Source organism: Protopterus annectens, chromosome 4.part0, assembly GCF_019279795.1.
Source record: "Protopterus annectens isolate FY-2018-M chromosome 4.part0, PAN1.0, whole genome shotgun sequence".
NCBI lineage: Eukaryota > Metazoa > Chordata > Ceratodontiformes > Protopteridae > Protopterus > Protopterus annectens.
Window position 1 is genome coordinate 1,226,407,877 of NC_056733.1, and position 27,677 is coordinate 1,226,435,553.

A 27,677-nucleotide genomic window follows, 5' to 3' on the forward strand; every position below is an offset into this window, starting at 1 on the left:
AAACATCCAGAACTGCCATGGGTGGTGATGGAACCCTACCACAGTTCTAATTCACACTACAGCAGTACACAGTTACAGGATGCACTACAGACATTACTGGGCTATACTTTTCCCAGAGGTGTATTTCTAGGTGAGCGACATCAACAGCCTTGCCAACGTTGGGTGTATGAATTGTAATGAGTGTGTTTGACCTAAAAAGCAATATTCATCACTCAGTCAGAGACACACAGATTCACACACACACATAGCTGCCAAGTATGGGGTTAGAACACCTACCTAGTTACTTTATCACACTACAGCAGTGCGCAGTTTCAAGACGTGCTATGGAGATAATTGGGCTATGGTTTCCCCAGAGGTGTATTTCTAGGTGAGTGACATCAGCAGCCTTGCCAAAGTTAAGTATATGTATTGCACGGGGTGTGAGTTGCCTAAAAATCATTGTTCTGTACTCAGTAAGACACACACACACACACACACACACACACACACACACACACACACACACACACACACACACACACACACACACCAGGTCTGGGGTTTGAACATCTATCTAACTACTTTATCATACTACAGCAGTGCGCTGTTACAAGACGCCCTATGGAGATTACTAGGTTATGATTTCCCCAGAGGTGTATTTCTAGGTGAGTGACATCAGCAGCCTTGCCAAGGTTGAGTATATGAATCGTATGGAGTGTGAGTGGCCTAAAAAGCATTGCTCTCTCTACTCAGACAGATGCACACACACACACACACACACACACACACACACACACACACACAAGCACACAGTTGCCAGGTCTGGGGTAAGAACACCTACATAACTACTTTATCACACTACAGCAGTACACTGTTACAGGATGCGTTATGGAGATTACTGGGCAAGGATTTCCCCAGAGGTGTACTTCTAGGTGAGTGACATCAGCAGCCTTGCCACCGTTGTGTATATGAACTGTACTGAGTGTAAGTGGCCTAAAAAGGCATTGTGCTCTACTCAGTCAGACACACACACACAAGCACACAGTTGCTAGGTCTGGGATTAGAACACCTACCTAACTACTTTATCACACTACAGCAGTGTGCAGTTACAGGGCACACTACAGAAATTACTGGGCTATTATTTCCCCAGAGGTGTATTTCTAGGTGAGTGACATCAACAGCCTTGCCAAAGTTGAGTATATGTATTGTATAGGGTTTGAGTGGCCTAAAAAGCGTTCCTGTCTACTCAGTCTGACACACACACATGTGCCAGGTCTGGGGTTAGAACACCTACCTAACTACTTTATCACACTACAGCAGTACACTGTTTTAGGACATGCTATGGAGATTACTGGGCTATGATTTCCCCAGAAGTGTATTTCTAGGTGCGCGACATCAGCAGCCTTGCCAAAGTTGTGTATATGAACTGTATTGAGTGTGAGTAGCCTAAAAAGCATTTCTCTCTGCACAGTCAGAGACCAAGAAACACGCACACAAATGCACACTCACACAGTTGCCAAGTCTGGGGTTAGGACTACTACCTTACTAGTTTATCAGTACAGCAGTACGCAGTTATGGTACGCTGCATGGGGATTACTGAGCTACATCTCTCCCAATGGTGTATTTCACACTGGATGACCTCAGCAGGCTTGTCATGATACTGCTATTGGGAGGCCGGTATGTGCATGGGCCGTAACTCATTCATGTAGGGGTTGACATGCCACATGCGGGCACACACGGGGTCATATGCTACAGGTACATGTATACAGCTACTAGGTGACTACTTCCTTGCACAGTCATGTTGCACAGCTGGCACGTGCAACACACCATCATGCTGACAGATACTGGTGGCTAGTATCTGCAGTGAGTGAAACCTGCACCTCATGTGTTTGGGGCCCTTTGGCTGTGTGCTGGGTGGGACAGGCCCAGATGGCTCCTTATCACGGACAACCTTTTCAACACATCTGTGTCCATCTACCTTTGGCTTATTATAGTGTGTTGTCCTTACATATATGTCTGTATTTCTATCCACTGTGTGTGCAAGGCAGGAGTGGTGCATACTGACATGTGTCTGCACTAAGAACTGCAACTGCCAGATATGTCTGGTCCACTGGTGTTTGCTGACATGGCCTTCATGTGTTTAAGTGTATGAGCATGCCCAGTAAGGCCTTTCAGTATGTTGTTGACTGACATTGCCTTTATTTCTTTAAATGTATGAGCATGCCCAGTATGGCCATCTATATTGCATGTGTGGATCAAGTCCAGGTAGTTTATATTGCGGTGCTGACCTTTGTGTTGTAAACCAACAGGTAGCATGCTGTGTCTGCAGGGTATACATCGGTCATTTGACACTGACTGTTGCTACATTTCTGCATAGCTGGGGTGGGCACCTGTCTGTTTCTACATTTCTACACAGGGGTGGGGGGCACACCTGACTATTACTATAAGTGTACATAGGATGGTGGGGCACACCTTACATTTTTACACAGTTGCTAGGTCTGTACTGGTATGTCAGGTACACCATTTCAGTCTGTAGTCTTACCTATTGTGCTGGCTAGAGGCATACCAGTGTACAACAGATCTTAGCTTTCACTACCTACATATTAGTTTCTGACTTTCTAGCCTTCACAACTTACATCCAACTGGCTGGCCTGCTATAGTCTATCTGTGTAAGCCTGGGGTAGGAGTTACCCATGAGGCCCATTCAGAGGCCATAGTACAGCATTTGTTTGTGTTTGTCTACACCTATCCTGTTGGCTGTGACTGTTGTTGGGTATGTGCCCCCCCCCCAACTGGCATGTGTGAGTCACTTAACTTGTGGGTGTCCCAGTACTAAAGGTGGTGCTGCAGGGCTGCCTATGTCAGATGCACATAGTACACTCCCTATACATGATTGAGCACAGGTAGTGTCATGTTTGTCATCCCTTTTACTGTATGTGCGAGTCAGAGAGTTGTGTCATTCCCTGGGTCCCTACTGTGTCAGTGCATGTGCTATGTGTTGCCTCTTTGCCAAGGCCAGGGCATACTGGGCACACCTCTTTCTGCCTACTGGGGCAGGCTCAGGTTGTTCCTCCTCTGAGTCACTCTGCGCCTGTGCAGGCCTTGGCACTGGTGGGGGGTTGTATGGACCTGCCCCATGCTGTCCCTGCTGCAGCTGTTTCCACAGGATCATATTGTGGAGCATGGCACATACAAGGACAATTTAGGTACATGTAGTTGGTGAGTAGTGCAAGGCTCCACCGGATGTGTCCAGGCACTGGAACCATGACCTGAGCATCCCAAACACATGCTCTATTATGATTTGTGTTTGTGCATGTGCCTTATTATGCAGTTCTTATTCGGGTGTGTGTGCATTTCTGATGGGTGTCATCAGCCATGGCTCCAGTGCGTATCCAGCACCCCCCACTAGCTGACCGTGTGGGATGTCCCCATTGGCAAATGTCTGGTACAGTTGTGTCAGATAAGAAAAGAAAAAAAGCAAATAAAGCTCAAGCTCCTTCTGAGTGAGTGGAAAGTGTTGCTTGACTTGATAAAGCTCAAATTCCTTCCTCGTAAAGCTTGTGTGTTGTTATATTCTGTGGTTGAATAATAAAATTCATTTGAATTCGTTTGGTGCCTACCTGGATTTACTGAATCTGCCTTGGTGAACTTACAACAAGCTGTTCCATTTCCTGGCTGTGTGTGCATTTACTTCACAGTTGTGTCAAATGCCAGATGTGGGAATCATGGTAGCTTCCAGGGCAGCCAGCACACACATTCATTATTATGCCCTGGGCATCGCACATGACCTGGCAGTTGATGGAAGGGAAGCCCTTGCGGTTGATGTAGACCCTACCCCGCTCGCCTGGTGGTGCTTTGGTGCATATGTGTGTGCAGTCTATTGCACCCACTACCTCAGGGTATTCTGCTATTTGATGGAAGAGATGCATATTGCTGCCCAACGCCTCACAAGTGATGGGGAAATGTACGTGCTCACCGACATGTGCTGACATGGCATCCAGGAACCGGTGGTGTTTCGTGGATGCTGATGCTTGTGAAATCCCCATCATATCCCCAGTTGGCCTTTGGAAGGTACCTGTAGCTAGTATTCTTAGGCCTACACATACCTTGGTATCCACTGAGATGGGTTCCCCTCTGTTGGTTCTGCGTGTCAGGCGTGGCTGGCACAGCTCAACAATTTGCTGTAGGAGGTCCCTGTTCACCCTATAGCCCTCCACTATCTCCAGCTCATGTAGTCCTTGGTAGGTTACCCTGGGTCTGTTTACTCTTCTCCGTCTCCTCACTGTGTGTTGCTCAGCAGCATTCACATCCTCACCACCCTCAGCATCTTGCACATGCTGGTTTATGATAGCAAAAGCAGCCCTAAAATTTTTTCTCTTGCTTTCGTTTTGTAAAATTTCCCCGTCTGTATACACCGGTGGTGCAGAGTTTTTGAGAAAAACAAGGGGGAAAGGTGTTTGCATAGTTTATAGTGGTGCGCTGGGCTGGGCTGGTCTGCTGCCTGTGTAATTGGCTGATTCTGATACATTTCACCTGTCAGCTAAGCTAGTTCTCCTTGATTACCTTCCTACTGCTGTTTACCCTTCCCATTGCCTCCCTGTTTAGGCCCGTGTGCGCGCCATGGAGATGGAGTGCTCAAATGTGCACAGAGCTACTTTTTCCTGATTTGACTTCCTTTTTCTTCTTGTAAAACCTGGAGTGCGGCACGAACACCCACTTACACTTTGTAAAGAGTGCTAGGCAGGTTTAGACACACCTCTAGCTTAGCTGTGCTATGCTAGGAGCAATCTTGAGCCACAGGTCTCCAACCCACTTACAGTATATGCCTGACACCCCCCCCCATGATGTCACCTATATCCTAGTCTTGCGCCAAGCTATTTATACTCTTACACTCTTGGGACCTGCCTCACACCCTGGGAAAATTTGGGATTCACTATCCTTTCCCTCATTTGCATAGGATTGCCTGCTAATGCATAGTTACATGTCCCACACTGAGCCTTCCTCCTTAGCAACCATTACTCACTGGCCAGGTTGTCATCTGCCTGCCATTGACTTGCATGGCAGAGTAATGATTTTAGTTAGAATGCTTATTTTAAGTTTATTTTATTATTTCCCCCGATCCAGTTTGTGCATGGCTGCTCTATACTTAAACAAGTGTGATCGGCAAAAAAAATTAAAAGTTGTTTATTTTTTCTTTAAAACAGTTTGCAATGCCAATGGCCTTCTATATGGACATTGTCATGCTTCCTTAATGATATGCAACCTTTATTTGGAGCTGTCAGAGCTCCGTTTCGTAGATTGCAGAAATGTACTCGGTTACTAAGTACATTTCTGCACACTTCACTCGTCCTGCACGGACAGCTGCCAGCTTCCTGGATCGCATATTACCCTCATTTGCATGGTTGTCACCTGTAAAATTAGGGTAATTTGCATACAGGAGCTCAGTCCATGCATGATTAGTCTAAGAGCTCATGTGCACATCCCTGGAGCTCATTCCTGGATCACACATTGGCCATATTGCCAAAAATAGCTCTTAGACTAATCCTGCATGTTCTACAGGGCTTTGTAAATCCATGGGTTTGTTCCTGCATCCCACTTTAGTAATGTTGTAAAGGCAGGAATCGACTATAGTAAAAATTAACAGGAGCATCATCATATGAACCATGTTCCTTGGTTTCCCTTTCTTGACTGTTAGCAATGTGTTTATAATTTGGTTGTGAATAAATATGAAACTGAATTTTCTTTGGAAAAGATGATATTGACTGGCTTTGATATACCTGTTTGGTTGTGATAACTTCTTACCAGTATCAATAGACCTTTCAAAAAGTGATATATAGTCCCTTTATAAATCACAGTGGTGAAATACAACCTAAGAAAGTGTTTACTTAAACCCTTCCCTTTGTTACTTCAGTTACATATATTATCCATTGCCTTAACTTGCCTTAACTTGAATCATCATTTTTAACTCTTTTCACACTACCTTCACAGAAGTCATGATAACCGGTTTAGTGAACATTGTTATATTCAACTGTTCAGTCATCACTAGAAAACAAATAGAATTTAATCCATTTCAGATTATGAAGAATGAATATTAAATGTTTTATTTCAGAAGGTACAAAACATGACCTTAGACCCTTTCATGTTTCATTATTGTACATCATTTAGGAAAGATCTACAATGTCTATAAGAAACCCTAGAAAAACAAGGCCTTTCAGAACTTTCATCTTCTCAACTTTAAGTACAGGTTGACATGCTCAGAAGGATTGCATACTTTCAGAGACGTTATACTATTTTGTTCTTTTAAACTAGAACTACCTACAGGTTTTTGCTGTACAGGACTGATTCATTACATTTGTCTCCAAATGTAATTTATGAACATGTATGCTGTTTGGTGTCCTTGGCACAAATTGCATCTATCTTCACAAGTATTAGAAAATGTGCCAATAATGTGATGTGTTGTCAGGATCAGCACACACTTAATTGCATTATGGCTCTGGCTGTCTCTGGTTGAGTAATATAGTTATAGATTTCTCTGCTGTGATAATGTATAAACACTTGACACACATCAATACAGGCACAGAAAAGTAATGCAGGAATGTGTTTGGCATCCTCTATTTCACATGGAGTTTAGCGTGACATGAAGCTGTTTTCATTTCTCTGGTTGCTCATTGCTTAATATGGTCAAAAAGACATTGAATGTCAACAATTTCAAGTTATTTGATGATGATTTATGGTTTACAAATGGACAAGAGAAGCAAGGACCAGAAATAAAACACCAATAGCCATGAAAGGTAACAAGTGTTTTAATTCAATGGCAGATGCCTATGGACCACCACTGTAGGCAAGTGTGCACTGCTCTTACAGAAAAATGTATTGTGTGTATTAGCTTTCTCCTAATATATTTTCTGCTACTTGTGTGATGTACCTTAGCAGGTGGTATTGTTTCAATGGAAGAAATGAATGTTCAGCAGTTCTCAAAGTAAAATGTATAATGTTTTGGAACACATTGTTATGAAGTGATGAAATTAGCCTCCATAGATGGCCTTTTGAAAAATAATTACTAAAACATTTTGAAAAATGAAAAAAAGTTAGAAGGAAATGCCATTTACATTACAAATGCAGACTCATAAGCTTGCCACTGATGAATTATTGCAGTAAGAAGAATTTTCATACTGAAAATAACTTACTATACTATAGTGAGGCATTCATCAGTTTCATGTTTCAAAGTCATTTAATATTTATATTTTTTAATATTTATCTGGATAAATTAACTAACTTCTGGAGATAATTTTAGCTGTAATCAAGACCAAATAAACATAAATAGAGTATTCAAGCAACCAGCAAATATTTTTTGATGGGATGAAACTAAAGTGCTTTAATCCCTGATGCTGGATCTACGAGGCAGCAACATTAACCACTAAGTCATATCATCATTCCTAAAAATGCATTTGTTTGAACATCATTTCTTCACTCACTTCATTATCTCCTACTAATTTGTGCCTTTGTGGATTCATTTTAGGGGAGAACTTATTGCAACTTGCAGCTATATATATGGGTGGACTGGATGTTGCATGGTCAAGGTGGGACTGAGGCAATGGTATGCACAGGTCAGTGAATGTTATTCCTTAATTCAAGGAGAAAAAACACTTCCTAAACATTTCAGATGAGTTTCAAGTGAAAAAAAAATGGCCAGTATTTCTGATTCTGTAAAGCCGCTCGCTGGACCACTTTGTGTTACATACTGTGCATAAAGGGATTTAGGAAAATGACAAAAAATATATATTTTTAATTTCTGTATTTAGAAATTAAAGGGAAGTAATTTGTTTGAACATCATTTCAGTGAATGGTAGGTAGTTCCGGCACCTGCCTGTATATTTTTTGTGAAGTACTCACAATGGAGTACTGGACACTTACCAGGGGTTTTGGATAAATGACCGCCATGCACTCTCTGCTTTTCCTTCCACAGTGTACTTGCAGTGGTACTTTATTAATTTGAACACTGATAGGTAAGTGATGCACTCCCATCTTTAAGTGAGACAGCTGACATACTAAATCTGGCCATATAGTGGATAATTCACTATAGACACATATGTCTTCTTATGGGAATTTATGCAATTAATGGATGGACAGAATCTAAAATCTCTGCACAGTTTAGAGAACCTCCATATCTGATTGTAGAGGTGCCAGAAATATAAGTTATCTCTCAGAACTTGCTCTATAGCAGTTATTTTCATACGTTATATTATCTATGGTAGTCCAAAGTACTTGACTTGTACATGACCCATCTAAGCCAAGTACTGCAGTACTACAGAGTTCCTATAACAATTCTGCAAAAACAAAAAATGAAAACAAAGTGTAAACTAGAATATGCACAAACAGGATGCAGGATCTTCAGAAATGAAATTACTCTGCTTCTATATGCTGCTACTGGCTTCACATGAAAAGACCCACCTTACAGCTATATATCTATACCTGTATCTGTATCTATCTATCTATCTATCTATCTATCTATCTATCTATCTATCTATCTATCTATCTATCTATAATCTATATTTTATTTTCTTCATTTGTTTTCCAGTACCTACTTTATCCTCTTCAGGTCTGTGAGAGAGCTGTAGCTTGCCACTCTGTCTCCCTCACACACACACACACACACACACACACACACACACACACACACACACACACACACACACACACACACACATTAATATTTTGGAGAATCGCAAATTCACTTAAAGGCTTGTTTTTGGGATGTGGGTAGAAATCTGAGCTCCAAAAGAAATCTGACAGACAGACAGGAAGGATGTACGGACTTCATATAGAAGGCACCCTTCTGCAAATCAAACCAAAGGGCCACAATCTGTGAGGCAGAAATGCTAACAGAGATGCTGTTTCCATGTCTTTCACATTTCACTTGGCTTAAAATGGTACTTTATTAATACCTGGGATTTCTACACGTAAATATATGCTCTGCATACCTGAATAAATAAATTCCCAGTAACAAATAAGACTCTCATCACAAAATACCACCTTTTTTCTCTTTACTAGTGGATTGCACCAGCAGATTATTCCAGTCTGAGACACAAGTTAGTAGATGGATGTACACTACTCCTTTATCATAACTGTCTGTTATTAAAGTTCATTAAGCTAGCATTTGTTATAGACTATATTTGGCCTTAAGGGATCATCAGCCATTGTCATAAAGACTGGTCAACCCAAACTATATATTGTTGCAGACTGACTGCTTATTTATTCTACTGCACTTGTGCATCTAAAAATGTGTTACTCAGACTACCAAGAGAACTTAAAAGTAGTGGTAAGACACTGCTTCTAGGAGACTACAGCATCATCTTACAAAGACACCTCATAAAAAAACCACAGCTATTTCACAGATGCCAGTTTGATATATTAATAAAGAATTTTGCAAACTCCAATTTTGTGCAGAGAGATGACACCCTCTCAGATCAAATGGTCATCAGTAATTCACAAATAACAGTCACCTTCCATGTCCTGCTTTTTGATTTGATTAACCACTCCCCACGTACCTTCCTCTAGGCTTCCAAACTTTAAAAGCAGAGGTATGCCATGCCATGCTGCCTTACTGAGCAAGCTATGAACCACACAATGGTACAATTCATGCAAAGAAGAAAGTACACTGGCCTCCTCAGCTACCCTTATAAATATGCTTCTATGACATCCTCACTCTGGGCCAGTAATCAAGGAGCCTGAATCCTCACCACTGGCACTGAGAGGGACATTTACTTGGAACAAAAATTGATACAAACAGTATTTCCAGATGCATCTGTCTGCATCAAGTACAGTTTCCCTTAAGACCACACAGGGAGCACACTCAGTCTAGGGTCTGGATTTCTCTGCTCCCAACAAGTCCTCAGTAAGACTCCCCACTGGCACAACTATAGAGTTGAGACCTCAGCCGAGTGTCCAAGCCAAGTTCTCCACCACTCTCTCCGTGAAACCAGTGTTTCGTGCCCTTGCTCCAAGTAGCCGACACACACATCCTTTGAGATTTTATTTTCACAAACACACACACACACACACACACACACACACACACACACACACACACACACACACACACACACACACACACACACACACACCTGGGAAAGGCTGTCTCAGATTTACTACTCATGCTCCATTCTGCCCAGACTATAAGGTAGTTACACCACCACCAGACACTCCAAAGCTAGGCTCTTGCAGTGGTACCCAATTACACTGAGTGAAATTAATATTAATGCAGATGGCAATGCTGACCAAACACCAAAGCTTTCAGGAGTGGCTGCAGTGTCACCCTCACAGGTTAAAATATTCTCTAAAGAACCAGCCACAATGAAAAGTTTAAATATATTTAATAATAAATAATAAAAGAACATAAAAATATTAAATGTCTATTTACAACAAACACCAGAGTTTCAGCGACAGGAAATATTAAAATAACACAGACGAATAGATTCCTACAGATACAAAATACGTACTTAATTAATCTCACTATAATTTTCTGACTGATCTAAAGAACTACTATTCTCTGGTCACTTACTAGAGCACGGCAAGATGAAGTAGGTGAGTGGTCATTCTCTGTCAGTTTCCAAATACAGACTGCAATTTCAGCCTCACCTATTATTAAAATATCATTTTTAGTGATGGATTACAGAATTGCATTACATACATCTAGCCATCTTACTGATGTTTCCCATGCTGTCATCCCTTGGCTAGAAGATGTCAAGATTTATGATTTGATAATGATTATTCTGCTGGAGTTATAACTGCAAGAAAAGAATGTCTCTCTCTGATAAAGGAATTGAAAAAAAGACAACTTAAAGTCCAATTGCTGTTCCCTGCAAGAATAAAAATATTTTTTACTGAAGGTCATAAAACTTTTGACACTCCGCAAGCAACAGTTTCTTATCTTTCAGCTAATAAAACCTTGGATAATGTGGAAGAAATGGATTTCTCCCAATTTGGGGTTAAGCGTCACTTAGAAAAAAATGAATGGAGCACTGCTGACAAGAAGAAGAAGAAACGATAAAAGACATATGAAAAACACAAACATTATTGTCTTCTATTTGCTCTGTAAGGCAAAAAAGTTCTTTGAAAGCATTCATGCTTTACACATGTGTCAGTCTTTGAAACAATATAAATACAAGATAAGCAGGACATTTTATAACTAAAGGAAACAACCTTAAAGAAAGCAAGGTAACATATCTTTCTCTATTACAATGTAGATACTTACAGTCATGATTTTTCTAACTCTAAATGATGTTTAGATAGTTCATTTATAAATTACCTGCCTTTTACTGCTAGTATAGAATATGATGTATTTACACTGACATATTAATGTGGTGTGTTTAAATGAGCATGATTCCTTTTTATATTATTTACACTAAGCTGCATGAAATATCTAAACTGATGTATTTAATACACATAATAATATATAAAAACTGATAGTAATAACTGTCAAAAAGTGCCTTGAAAAGTAATTATCTATTCTTTGATGCTAAAAGTGCCTTTTTGACTAACAAGCAACTGTTTGGCTTGTATATCTGCCCTTAATGTTAAGAAAACTAATAGAAGTTTAATGAGCTGGTGTTCAGTTTAAAAAAGCCCTAAAAACTTCACTTAAATGTTTTTGTCTTCCCGCCATGGTCACGAGCTGGGAACTCTTATTTTACCACCCCTGAATGAAGGTTCTTCAGTTAGAATCCATTACAGTGTGTTAAACCTTCTAACAGCACAAAATGAAAGTAAACAGTCATGAGTGATGTCAGCACTAAAACAAGACAGCATGGGTGTGGTGTCAGCTCCTAAGATACTTAAAGTAACCAGCACACTATTTTATTTTTATTATTTTATTTATTTTATTTTACATTTGTTAACCGGGCTAGTCTGGCTGGATACATGTCCATTTTCAGCAGAGGCCCGAGGAGAAAAGCTCCACACATGCTAGTACTTATAAAAAAGAAAGAGAACAAACAAATAACAAAAACCAAAACAAAGACCAATACAAACAAAAGTATACAAACATAAAAGCAAATAAAGGAACAATTATTATGTATGAGATGGCAAAGTGCTTTTACATTTTTAACAAATATTAAAAGTACACTGAAGTACCTAATGAATTTAGAAGGTATCAACACATACATGACGTTTTATTATATTGTAATATTTGTTATTCGTTTTGAATTGTACACATAAACAGCACACAAAGCTTAAAAAGAAGTATATCACTTGGAAGAAACTGTATGAATAGTTACCACATACAGACTTTACTATAATCTTTGCTGATAAGATCACCCACATAAATTACTATAATTTAACTTAATTTTATAAAAATTTAATATATTTAAATCCTTGACTGGAACTATATAACATATTTGTAAACACACTGCAGCTAGTGTACTCAACCTTAAGGATAGTAAGTCAATTAAGGTTCATGAATGTAGCTATGTGTTATTAGGCATTTTAAGGGTAAAAAGGAGTTGCTGTTTAATTATCAAGATACTCTGTAAATATTAAATTGTTCAAGTAGCGCAATCATTAAGCAGTAATGAGCAAGAAATAATCTCAGACTTGCTTATGATATTGTTATATATATATATATATATATATATATATATATATATATATATATATATATATACATATAGGAAAGATCTGCTGAATTATAAGTATGCTTTTATTAAAGGCAAGTTATATTAATATTGAACATCCTCACTGAAAATGAATGGTTGTGTAGAGACACAGTAACTCCCATTATATAACCAAGGCTAAAGAGATTGTCTTGCATGTCTAAATTGATCAGCCTTGAACCTTAGATTGCAAATAGACATGCAACATACTTTTACTTATAATACTGAATATATATTATATAACATCACAAACGCTAAAGCCATTGTCAGCTACATCTCATATCAATCAGCATTAAAATATGATTTGAATAGCATAGGCATTTACTAACATATTGCTGTTGGTACCTGATATGCATATAAGTAACAGGTCTAATTTCAGTCTATGAAAGTAAATACCAGGCTGTGTGCATTTGTTAATTATGAAACAAGAGTGTGCTATCTATTCTTTTTAATATCCTATAGGTATGTACTTGTTAGAGACACACACATGCTGCAAAGCTGCTAGTTATTGCATATTCATTGGTATATTTCTGACTGCAGTGTTATAAATATATGGTGTGGACCACTTGAGTTGAGAATATGTCTCTATATTGGGCATGTTCCCTGTTTGAATGTTGTATATTATCTATAATATATGGAGTACCCTCACTAAATTCAATGAAGCCACAATAGAAACAAATATTTATTAAAATGGAGAATAGAAGGATGAAGAGAAAAATGAAGGAAAATGGTTGATGGTCATATAAGGTTATCATTTCCTGTGTATGTAGAAGAGTTGACAGTAATAAGTACCAAACAATTGTGTTATAGCATATTTAAAGCCTACTTTGCTTCTCATATTTTCCAACCTTACAGTTATAATGCTGCAGATAAATCCTGTAATATCATAAGGAGTATGAGTTGCTATTTGACATATGACATATGTGGTACACTAGCGATGAAATATGCCAGTGGCACTAATAAATATATAGGAATTGCTAAGAAATATAGTCTTAAACTATATAATACCAATGCCAAAAACAAATTAGTAGCATCCATACCACTAAAATATGACTTTTTGAATTAAAAGAAAACTATAAGATTACTGATAAATGACAATACAAATGTAACGTTATATTCATTGTTACGGATACTTTCTGATTTAATCAACTTGTGGCATGATTAACTGATGCATATAATGCTTAACATTTTTTTTTTATGTATGTATGCATATATGTGTGTATGTATGTATGCATGTATATATATGTGTGTGTGTATGTGTATGTATGTATATGTATATATATGTATATATATATATATATATATATATATATATATATATATATAGGTAGAACATTACAATAAATCTGATACCTATGAATGCCACTCACACTATAAGGGAGATAGACAGCAAGCATATTATTTTTAAGATGCATAACCGTTATTGCTACACAAAAGATATATTAAAATAAAAGATTTTCCTTTACAATTTAAACAAAACTAAATAGTTAAGTATTAAATCTATGTATAGTTGTGTTGCCTTAGTGTTTTATAAAATATTAAAAATAGATAAAGACTGTATTTAAGTAATCTGTAAAGACAGATACATGTATACTTAAAAGATATATAAGATACTTTTCATTATAAAACTACCTTATGGCGGGCCGGGGAGGATGCTGAAATGCAGACTTAGAGAGATCGCTTGAATGATTAGATCATTCAAGGATGAGATGTTTTTTCTCATGGAGGGGTTTGGTGGTTGTTTATCTTATATTGTTCTCAGTTATGATCTTGTAATTTACTTTTATTGGGTGTTTATAATCTATTGTAATACTGTTGGAAGAAGAAAGAACAAGTCATTCTCTTCATGTACACACATCTACACATACCTCTCAACTGTACCGAATTACTCGGTTTGTACCAAGTTTTGGGGTCTAAATATTGGGGTGCCACGATTCCCGAATGGCACTCCTTCGGTCCCGATTTTTTTCAAGTTTTTTTTTTTTTTTTTTTTGAGCTGACATCATCACATGCGTGATGATGTCAGCTCCACCAGCCTGTCGGAATTGAGCTCAAAGGCTTTCCCGGCTGGCTGGCTGTTTGAAATCCAAGCGCACTAAAGGAAACGACTGAGCTACTAAGCAGGAGGTACTGCTCATTTCTGTGACGGACTAGGCGCAGCGCACTGAATTGTAAGCATGTACTGCTTTTTTTCTTCTTCATGGGCTTATTTAAGGTATTCAGATGAAATATTTTATTTTCGACAAAGTTATTGCAAACTAGCTGTTTGAAATCCAAGAGGAAATGATTGAGCTGTTAAGCAGGAGGTACTGCTCATTTCTGTGAATGGAGGAGTGCACTGAATTTTAAGCAGGTACTGCTCTCCACGGGCTTATTTAAGGTATTTGAATGGAATATTTTAATTTCAACAGTGTTATTTTACAGAAAAGTTATTTCTAGTTGGAATTGAGTTTGAGGGCTTTTCCGCTGTTTGAACCGAGCGTATCGAGCGCACAAACGGAGTTACTAAGACTGCTATTAGTGTTAAGTATCTAATTTTTATTTTCAAAAGAAGTTATTTCTGGTGTGTGCGGGCTCAAGGGCTTTCCCGGCTGTTTGAAATCCGCGTGTGCATGGACGGAGTCACTAAGTCTGCTATCTAACATTTTTTTTAAGTTCAAGTTCAACAGAAGTTATTTTTGGTGTGTGTGAGCTCAAGGGCTTTCACGGCTGTTTGAAATCTGAGCGTGCACGAACGGAGTTACTAAGACTGCTGTTAGTGTTAAGTATCTAACTTTTATTTTCAACAGAAGTTATTTTTGTTGTGTGTGTGTGTGAGCTCAAGAGCTTTCCCGGCTGTTTGAAATCTGAGCATATACGGACGGATTTAGACTGCTGTTAAGTATCTACCTTTTATTTTCAAAAGAAGTTATTTCTGGTTTTGTGTTTGTGTGTGAGAGCTCAAGGGCTTTCAGCTGTTTGAAATCCGAGTGTGCATGGATGGAGTTACTAAGACTGCTGTTAACTTTTATTTTCAAATTCAACAGAAGTTATTTCTGGTGTGTGTGTGTGAGCACAAGGGCTTTCCCGGCTCTTTGAAATATGAGCATTCAGGGACGGACGGTATCTATCTTTTATTTTCAACAGAAGTAACTGCTTTTGCCTTGTGTGTTTGTTTCAACAGAATTACTTATTGGCTTTGTTCAGGTTTATTGTGCTAAGAGGTTGAGAGCTCTGGTGAGAAGAAGTGAGAACTGAATTCACTAAATGATAGACATTTAAGTTTCAGTCTTCATGTATTTCAGGAAGATGCTAATTTGGAATAGTGGTATGTTGCTCTGACTATAATGCACAGGGTTCTAGGTCCAAAACTTGGTAGTGAAATGCATGGTACTGGTAAAACAACATTTTATTCTAGCAACTTTCCACATTTATACAAGCAATGTTTAAAAATATGTCCCTGGTTTTTGGTGTATGGAAGTAGACTTTTATGATGGTAATGTTCTGAAATGGGCAGTTTTGTCATTGGTTCATGCATTTTGTTTCATTGCCTACTGGAAAATGTTAAAACAAATTTAAAATGCTCTTAACCTAAGTCTAACAAGTATGCTGTATTATACAAGGAATATAATTTAATAAATTCAGGAAGGTGTATCAAGCATGTAGGTTTCTTTTGTGTGCAAGGGGCCTATGATTTGAAAACAGCCCAAAGGTAATGCATCTGGCCAGTAGTGGATAAAGATTTTCTTTGGATGTGGTGTGGGTTTCAATGCTGTTTCAATGAATGCAAGTTTCAAGGGCAGAGAAGTTTTAATGCCAGGTCTATTTTCATTGTGAGACAGTATCATTGTAGAAGTAAAGCAGTATGCACACACTAGTGTTTATGGTAAATGGGGTGAAATAGTCAGGTAATGGGACATTGGAATGACTGCAGGGCAGGGGACTCTGGTGTCATATTTTGGTTGTCTGTTCTTCGGTTTGTGTTTGAAAGTTGGTATCCCACAATTCATTGGAGTGGGTGGGGTTATGCAATTATGTATGCAAATTTTACGTTAATCAGCATACAGATTTGTACCTATTTTTTATGGGCCTTGTCCAGATTTTTGATGTTTTCAGGTTGAGAGGTATGCATCTACACATTGTTACGAGTATATGAATATGGATAAAAGCTAATATAAATCCAATTGCAAAATGTATATCTCTTAATGTAAATGGTTTAAATAATAGCTGCAAAAGGGGAAGTCTTTATAGATATTTAAAGCTATGTGAAGTGCAACTAGTATTTTTACAGGAAACACACCTTACACAGGAAGACATAAATAAAATAAACAATAAAAATTATACAATACTAGTAAGTTCCACCTATAATCAGAAGTGAAGGGGAGTAGCAATTTTGTGGAAAAACACTACTTTAATGCCTAAAATCATAAACACGTTCCATGACAACTCAGGAATGTTTTGTCTAGTGACAATATCTATCAATGAAATGATATATACATTAGTGAATATTTATTGGATACCAGGACTAGGTGTTAGAGTGGCCAAACAACACTTAGAAGACATTGTACAATATACCAAAGGCAATTTAATCATAGCTGGAGATTTCAATTGCATTATAAAAGAAACTGACACAAATACTAAAACTACACATAAGAGATCACCTTTAACAAAGTTGTTATCTGAGTTTGTTGAAACTTTTAATATAGTTGACATAAATGAGTATGCTATCCCAGATTCACTATTCTTTACACATTTTTCCCATAGACATAATACATACTCTAGAATAGATAGCATGTACATAACAAAGGATTTAACCTCTAAATTAAATAAAGTCAAGACAATTTCATGTCCATTTTCGGACCATAACACCATAACGTTTGAGATAGACTTATGTTTCAAGAGAAGGATATCAGTAACCAGAATACCATCTTACATAACAAATCTCAAAGATTTTAAGGAATTTTATATTAAAGAGACACAAACATTCTTAGATATCAATCTTACAAAAGATGTATCTGAAATATATATATGGGATGCATTGAAAGCATACCTATATGTTAGAGAGGTGGGATGGCATAAAAATAAACAAAAACAGTGGAATAAGGAATTAATGGAATTACAGTCAAAAGTAGATAATTTAAAGCTTGATGTTCAAAATGGAAACACCAACTTAATAAAAGAACTAGAAGATACTAATAAAAAATACTCAGAGACGCTACACCACAAAACAATGATCAACTTAGAAAAAAATTAAACTATGTCACTATTCAATGAACCCTAAAAACCTACGAAGAATAGCAAATAGGACTAAAATATTATTAAAACAAATCAAATCAAGGAAATACATAATATAGAAACCAAAAAGAAAGTATCTGATTTAGAAGGAATACTAGCAGCTTTTAGGCTATTTTTTCATAAACTTAATAATCAAAATGAGAAAACAGAAACACATTCAGTATTGAAAGCTTTTCTCAAAAACAATGTTAAAGTTAGGTTATTAGAGGTGCAGGTACAACTAATAGATAAACAAATAACAATGACAGAACTTAAAGCTGAAGTAAATAAGCTAAAATTAAACAAAGCTCCAGGTATAGATAATATCACCCCAGAAATGTTTAAATTACTATCAAATGAGGCTTTGCTGTTGTTATTGAATGTCTTTACATCAGTTAAAAATGGTAAAGACATTCCTCCTTCTTGGAAGTACACATTAATATCACCAATTCTGAAACAAAATAAAGATCCCAATGAATGTTCATCATACAGACCCATTTCACTTCTTAATATAGATTATAAAATTTTTATGGCAATGCATGCTGCTCGAATAAAACAATTACTACCACTTTTGATAGAGGAGGATCAAACAGGTTTTATAAAAGATAGGAACACTTATGACAACATTAAAAGAATTATTTCCTTAATTGATTATATAAATGTCACAAAAAACAAAATGAATGTTATTAGCTTAGACATAAATAGCGCATTTGATTAAGTGAACTGGGATTATCTGTGGTTAGTTTTAGAAGAATATGGCTTCTCAAACAACTTCACTTTGTTAATAAAATCATTATATGAAAAATCATTGGCTTATATAAAACTGGGATCTTGTCTGTCTAAATCTATTAAAATAACTAAGGGCACAAAACAAGGCTGCCCTCTTTCTCTGTTATTGTTTGTGCTAGTCATTGAACCCTTAGCAAATAATATACGTATGGATAAAAATATTGAAGGAATACAACTAGACAACAGCCTAGAGCTTAAAATTCAACTTTTTGCTGATGATATTTTAATTACCTTAAAAAATAATAATAGCAGTTTAAAAGCATTATGGGACTCAATTCAAAACTTTCAAAACTTTTCAAGTCTTAAATTTAATGAGAACAAAACAAATGTATTGCTTATAAATACTAATAAAAGATCTAAATAAAAAATACCATAAATATATCTCTACCGATAATATAATTAAATACTTGGGAATTATAATAACTAACAACCTAGATACTACAATTGAAACAAATTATAAAGAGACCTTAAATAATATTAAAAATCTAATACAAAGATGGAATAAATTCTTTTCAATGGAAGAAAGGCTTTATATAATTAAAATGATTATATTTCCAAAAATTCTTTATGACATACAAGCTTGTTCTTTGCCACCAGCTAAATCGCACCTAAAACAATTAAATGATTTAATGGTATGATTCCTATGGTATCCAAAAAAACCAAGGATAGCTATGAAGTATCATCTAGATGATTGGGATATAGGTGGCATAGGTTTACCAGACATAGAAATATATTTTTATTCATCCATTATTAAAACAATATCATTATGGCTAAATACAAAATATACATCAAAATGGAAGCTAGTTCATGAGAGAATCTGGTTAAAATCAGGATTTGTAGTAGCAAATAAGTATACAGATTTCATACCAAACAATTTTCTATGGCTGATGAAGGAATATATGATGATACATAAGAATAAAAATATAAGTTCCAAATACATTACTTATACATTAAAAATTTTCCAAAATCTTATTAATAGCAATCCTGATATTAAAGCATGGTCATTTCTTTTATATCCAGTAGCGTACACACAAGGTAATATAATAACATTTAATATGGAAGTAGTCAACATGCTTAAAGAAAAGGGATTAATATATTGGCATCAATTGCTAAACTCTGGAAAACCTCTGACAATAGACCAGATTAAACAGAAATTAAATATGGAAGATAGTTTGTGGTTACATGTACAAGAATTAAGACAGTATATATTAAGCAAACAAGAAACAATGCAACCATCAATAAGACAAAATGTTCCTAACCTTATAGAACATATAATATTACTAACCCATTACTGGAAAGGGATACTTATCATCTATTTATAAAACAAACAAAAAAATAAAAATGCATAATAATGACAAAATATGGAATTATTATAGATCAGTTAATGGACATGTGCCAAATGACAGAGATAAAAAACTAATTATTCTCTCTCCAAAGCAGACATCGCTTTCATTACATTGGAGACTTTTTACATGGCAATTCATACACAGATCTTATGTAACCCCTCATAAAATGGAACTTATGTTTAAGAAAAATATTGGCTGCTGGAGATATGATTTATCAATAAAAGCAGACTGGCAACATATGTTCTATGAATGCCATTTGATTAAACCATATTGGGATAAAATAAATTATTTTCTGCAAATGGTATTCAATGATAAATTCCAGATTTCCAAATCTATTATTTTGTTTAATGCACCTGTACCTGACTGTGTGCCAAGAACAAAATATGTAATCTTATGGACTCTCCTAGCTATTGCAAGGAAGAACATTACATCAAACTGGAAATCCAAAGCTTCTCCAACTTTTAAGCAAATCATGAATATGGTGTCAGCAGTATTGCAATTGGAAATGAACACTATTAAAGAAAGAACTGAAAGAACTACATCATTATACGTAGCATGGCAAAAAGTAACTGAAATACTGGAGAATAATGACTGCAGCAGATTATAATCAGGAAACAATTGTATAGAAAGTCAATTATATGTCAACAATAGACACCCTTGTAAATACTTTATTTTGGTTTTAATGTTTGATATCTGTTTAGAGGTTTTAGCCTACCTTTTTAAATAATTTGTAAATACTTCATTGTCATAAATAACCTGCATTCATGTTTTCTTGTTTTTGGAAATGAATAAAAATGTTTAAAAAAAAAAAGATTTATGCACATATGTTTCAATAATGCACACACACACACACACACAGCCTTGCTAAGATCTGGTGCAGCTCTTGGAAGTCATAAAGCAATTTCAAACCACTACCCTTCCAGAATAGCAATTAGTTTACCCCAAAGACAATGCAGAAAGTTTTGTAGTACATACTTTTTGTCTCTGGCTGCATTGAGAACTGTAAGATGCAATTTTTATGGCCTAGGCCAGGTAATTTAATTTGAAACTATTTTTAAAATTAGGTGGATTGAGGTTAACCTCTTCTCTTCCAGTATCCTCTGTTAAAACATATACATTTAAACATTTATCATAATGCATGCATATTTATTTTTCTGTCTAGCAGGGTACACTGTTGGTACATTTTTAACAAAAGCAACTTTACAAATACATTTTTCAACACAAGCATCTGTACAAATCAGTTTGATATACAATTGACATATATTTTTTACAAAATTCCAGCTAGCTGTGCTGGCATATGTTACACATCCACTGCCCTACTTCTGGCATAGCTGGCAATACCACACATCATCACATCTCCCCCCTTTAAAGACTCAAACTAGTTTTTCAAGTGAGCCTTATGAAACATTGCTTGAGAAGAATTAGCCTATCTGGGAATACATTGACACATACCCTGTCTTGAGAGTCAATCTGCAATGGCATTGATATCCAAACTACGGAGGAGCACTGCCATATCATATGACTGCAATCCCAGGCCCCACCTTAGTAACTTAACATTTTTCTGGCTGGCTTGATGTAGCCATTTTAAGGGATTGTGGTCTGTAATTACAGTGAATTTCCTTCCATACAGATAGGGCTGAAGTTTCTTCAGTTCCCATATTATGGCTAGCCATTCTTTTTCTACTGCTGCATAACATTCCTCTCTAGGTTGGAGTCTACAACTGAGATATACCACTGGGTGCTCTTATCCCTCTGAGCAAACCTTGCTGAGTACAGCCCCCAGCCCATTGTTCAAATCATCCACCCGAACAACACATTTGTTGCTATAATCTAGACTGGCTAACACCAAATACCCTTTAAATAGGCTTTTGGAATGCCTGCTCACAGGCTGGAGTCTACACTACCTTGTTTTGCCTGTTTTTACCCATCAGGTCTGTGAGGGGAGCAGCTATTGTACTATAACTGGGAACAAACTTTTGATAGTACTCCACTGTCCCCAAGAATGCCCTCACCTGCTTTTTGGTAATGGGCAGGCCACACTTGGCAGGTTCTAGCCTGATCTTACCACTACCCACTCTGTGTCTTTGTGGACTTAGACATAGCATATGATAGGGTGCCTAGAGAGGAGTTGTGGTATTGTATGAGGAAGTCAGGAGTGCAGAGAAGTATGTAAGACTGGCACAGGATATGTACAAGGATAGTGTGACAGTGGTAAGGTCTGCGGTGGGAGTGATGGATACATTTAAGGTGGAGGTGGGATTACATCAAAGATCAGCTCTGAACCCTTTCTTACTTGCAGCGGTGATGGACAGGTTGACAGACAAGATCAGACAGGAGGCCCTGTGGACTATGATGTTGGCAGATGACATTGTGATCTGTAGTAAGAGTAGGGACCAGGTTGAGGAGACCTTAGAGAGGTGGACATATGCTCTAGAGAGGAGAGGAATGAAGGTCAGCAGGACTAAGACAGAATATATGTGTGTGAATGAGAGGGAGAATAGAGGAAAGGTGAGGGTGCAGGGAGTACAGTTGATGAAGGTGGATGAGTTTAAGTACTTGGGATCAACAATTCAGAGTAATGGTGAGTGTGGAAGAGAGGTGAAGAAAAGAGTAGAGGCAGGGTGGAAGGGGTGGAGAAGAGTGTCAGGAGTAATTTGTGACAGACGAATACCAGTAAGATTGAAAGTGAAGGTCTACAAGAAGGTAGTGAGATCAGCTATGTATTATGAGTTGGAGACAGTGGCATTGACAAAAAGGCAAGAGTCATAGCTGGACGCGGCAGAGTTAAAGATGTTAAGATTTGCACTGGGTGTGATGAGGATGGACAGGATTAGGAATCAGTATATTGCAGGGTCAGCTCAGGTTGGACAGTTTGGAGACAAAGCCAGAAAGGCAAGATTGCATTGGTTTGGACATCTGCTGAGGAGGGATACTGGGTATATTGGGAAAAGGATGCTAAGGATGGAGCTGCCAGGTAAGAGGAAAAGAGGAAGGCCTAAGATTAGGTTTATGGTTGTGGTGAGAGAGGACATGCAGGTGGTTAGTGTGACAGAGCAAGAATAAGAGGACAGGACGAAATAGAAACAGATGATCCACTGTGGTGACCCCCTAATGGGAACAGCCAAAAGAGAAGAAGAAGACTCTATATCCCAAGTTGGAAACTTTTGCTATACCCACCTTACACTTACTGAGCTAAATAGCCAACCCTACCCTTTACAGTCTGCCCAGACCCTCCCAGACATGCTGAAGGTCCTCATGCCAGGAATGGCTATAAATGGCAATATCATCCAGGTAAGCAAGGGCATAATTTCCTGCTTCTGCTAGGATATGATCTACCAGCCTCTGGAATGTTGCTGGGGCATTTTTCTTGGAAAATCTGAAAGGAGTGAGGAAAGGCTGACCTCTCTCTAGTGATGGGAGTCAAGGGCACCTACCAGTAGCCCTTGTTCAGATCAATAGTAGTCAGATACTTAGTCCCACCCAGCTGCTCTAAGGCTTTATCTCTCCTAGGCATGGGATAAGCATCTGACTCTGTGTGACTATTTACTTACCTGTAGTCCATACAGAACCTAGTGCTATCTTTCTTTGGTACCAGCATGACTGAGGAAGCCCAAGGACTTCTGGACTCCTGGATTACCACTAGTTCCAACATTTCCTGTATCTCCTCCCTCGGAGTCTGTCTGACTAGCTCAGACACCATGTAAGGGGCCTGCTTGACAGGCCTTTGGTGTCCTATATCCACATGTTGCTGCACCAGGTGGGTGCTTCCAGTTTTCCCAGTAAACATGCCTCCAAACTCCTTTACCACTGCACAGATTTATTGAACCTGGGTCAGGGATAGCCACTGGGACATTGCTACCCCTTCCACTAAAGTGTCAGTCCACGCCTCACTGAGGAATTCAGTCACCAGATCCCCCTTAGACTCCTCCTGCCATCCACTGCAAATAGTCAACACCAGGGCCTCCCTATCATGGTAAGGACTTGTCATGTTAACATGGTACAATTTGGTGCTCCTGCCTCCTGCCTAGCAGCTCTACCATGTAGTTAACATCATTGATCCTCCTTACCACTTTGAAGGGGGCCTCACATGCTGCTTCATCTTATTGTGTCTGACAGGAATGAAAACCATAACCTGCTATCCCACAGCATACTTTCGGGCTTGAGTATTCCTGTCATACCAGACCTTTTTCTGCTGTTGGGTTCCTGCCAGATTCTCCTGGGCCAAGTCTATGAGCTCTCTAAGCCTTGTTCTGAGGTTTAGGACATGTGCCACAATAGACTCCTTGTGAGATTCACACTCACCCTCCCACTCATCACAAATTAAATCTAAAGACCCCCCACCTTATGCTCATGCAGCAATTTAAAAGGTGAAAAACCTGTGGATATCTGTGGTACCTCTCTGTTTGTAAACAGCAGATGGGGCAAATATTTGTCCCATGGTCCCTTAAACTGTCTACAAATGCTCATAGCATGGTGTTTAGTGTAGAGTTCAACCTTTCTACAAGACTGGTACTCTGCTCTGGGGGTGGTAGGGGTGATCTTTAGGTGCTTCACCCAAAGCACTCCCACAGACAAGCCAGCAGGTCTGATATGAAACTGGCACATCTGTCAGTCAGTATTTCTCTTGGGAAATCTACCCTGCTGAAAATCTCTAACAAGGCATTTGCCACCTTCTCTGCCTCGATGGAGGACAGAGTCACTGACTCAGGGTATCTATTAGCATAATCTACTACCATCAGGATATTCTTCTTCCCTGTGGAACTTAAGGTACCCAGAGGCCCCACAACATCCATAGCTACCCTCTGAAAGGGCTTCTCAATCACAGGCAATGGCACCAAAGGAGCCTTGACCTTGTCTCCTGCCTTGCCTACTTTTTGACACTGCTCCTGCAGTACCCTGTTACAGCCCTTGCAATACCAGGTCAGTAAAAGTTTTGCTAATATGTCTCTTGGTATGTTTTATGCACATATGACCTGCAAATGTAATGTCATGGGCTATGGCTAGAAGTGCCAAATGGTAGGCTCTAGGCACTACCAACTGCTGTATTACCTCACCATCTATCCCTCCCTCAGGGGTCCACTGTCTAATTAGTAACCCTTTGTGACAGCATATGGACTCCCCTTTTTCTTGAGAATCAGGCACCTCCCTAGTTACCTCCCTCAAGCCTCTCAGTGTATGGTCCGACAGATGGGCCTGTCTCAACTCTATCTTTGCAACTCTTTCCAGTTCCCCTTACACAGGAAGTCTGGTATCCTCTGACAGCTGTGCCTCACTGTCAGCCTGGGAACTACCTCTTACCTCTGCCATTGCAGTCACCCTGTTCAAGGGAACACCAGCATCTACCAGCAGCTATGCCTCACCTTCAGGGTCACTGCTACAGGGTAGCTCCCTCCCTAAAATAGCCACCTCACTAGCCCTGGCTTCAAGTGAGAGGTCTGTCTCCCCCAGGTTATAAGACCCACATGCCTGTCTTCAAGCCTGACTGGGTGTAACTGCATGCACATAAGGTATTGCATTATCAAAGTCATTCCATATCAAGGCATCTGTAGGGATCCTCAAACACACCTACTTGATTGCTTTCTTTTCCACCATCCCAGTCAAGGTGAACCCTGGACAAAGGCATTTGGAATGGGGTCCCTCCTAAAGCTCTGACTGAAGTGGACTGCCCAGTCAAGTACTGCTTCTGTTTAACCACTACAGGCTTCACAATGGTTATTTCAGAGGCTGTGTTTCCTCTTAGCAGTGTCCTGTTTTCCGTCCACTAAGATAGGATATAAACTCTTGTGATAGTTTGGTACCCCTATTGTCTCCAGATGAACTCACCACTGGCATACTGTTATTCCCACTTGGGACTCCCCCACCTTTTTATCCCCACCTTGCCTCCATGGATGTGTATATGATACATGGTCTCTCTGGTTACATTTAAAAGATCTAATCCATGATCCAGGCCATGCACCTGAACTAGTGGCTTCCCTTTTTATTGGTGGAGTCTGTTGGGGTGATTTATGCTGCTCACCATAGGTTCCCTTATATCTATGTGCATCACTGGGTTTCCCCTTCCTGTGCAGTGATGCCCTTCTTGCTAAGTAGAGATCCCATTTTCCCTCAGCTCATCTGCAGAGTTACAGTCTTGGTCTGCCAGAAGATTCACATGTCCTCAGGCAAAGTTCTAAGGGCTTATTCCCCTACCAAAATGTTTGGCTGCCCTTCAAAAGTGGAGACCTGACACCAACCCACCCACCTAAGAAAATAAGTGCTTAATCCAGCAATATAATCTCACAGACTTTCATCTGCCTTGTGTCTATGCTCACAAAACTTTTTTTTTCTGTAAGCTTTAGGTGTTAACTTAAAACATTCAAGTAAACATTTCTTTACTTTTTCATAGTTTAAACAATTGATATCAGACAATTTAGAAACAGCAGTAACAGTTTTACCATGGAGTAAGGGGGTCAGGATCCATACCCAGAGTCCTTTGTCAACAGTATACCGTTTGCATACTCTTTCAAATATATATATATAAAACAATCAAAATGATCACCCTCTGTAAATTGCAGGAGAAATTTACTGACCTTTATTGCTCTTGGAGTTCAGTTATTCCCTTCCCCATTACCTCCTTGATCTTTGCAAAGAGTCAGCATCTCCCTCTTATGTCAACGCTGCTTCTCATTTTCTTCAGCCTCCAAATGCTGCAGTCTCTCTGCTGATTCTAATTCCATCTGTTTCTCCTTTTTTTCAGCTTTCAAATACTGCAGTCTCTCTGCCGATTCTATTTCCAAATGTTTGGCTTCAGTTCAAGTCTCTTTAACTCCAGATGGATTTTTAAGTCAACAGTACCAAAATCCCGTAGAACCACCAAAGAACGCTCCAGTACACAAATTAGAAGAAAACAAAAAAGGAGCGTAACACCATAGACATAAAACTGGAACTTTAAGACAACAAAAACAGAATATAGAATATGTGTTTATGCATGCTTTCATTTCTTTTAGAGATTGGAACATGACATCTTTTTAAGTTTAGAGTTATACCCCTGGATTCATGAAGCTCGGCACAAGTCTGGCGTAAGGCTTGCGCTGGCCGTGCGGCGTAGATGTGGAGTAGTCGCACCATATGCATATTAATGAAGGCACGCAGCCGCCACAGCCAATTGCATAGGAAACGTGTGCGAGTGCAAGGGGCACATCGAAGTTGCACAGGGAGGTGTGTCAATGTCGGCTTTCGAGGAGCAACCTAAACTGCTGAATATTATATTCCACCAGCAATAGTAATTGTACCTATCAGTGTCCGCGGAGACTGCAATGTATGCAAAGCAGAGTCCCTGCAAACAGAAAATGAAGACTCAAACACAAATGCACGGTAGGGAATAACGGGTCCCTACCCATGAACAAATGACAGGAAATCCGTGTGCCTGCAGTCCAACGTAGTGTTGATAGCTATACCATGTGGAAGTGAGAAGTATCAGATGTTAGTGCGCCACCAGTAGGTATGTCCAGTCCAACGGAGAGGGTCACCAGCCGACCCATAATTTGAGGGAGGGAACATAACTGTGCAGATGTGTCCATAACAAAATACACAAGGAGAAATGTAGATATAGGTAGTGACTGTATGTCTGAATCATATCCCACAAGCCATGTAATAGTCACATACAAAAGGTATGTCCGTA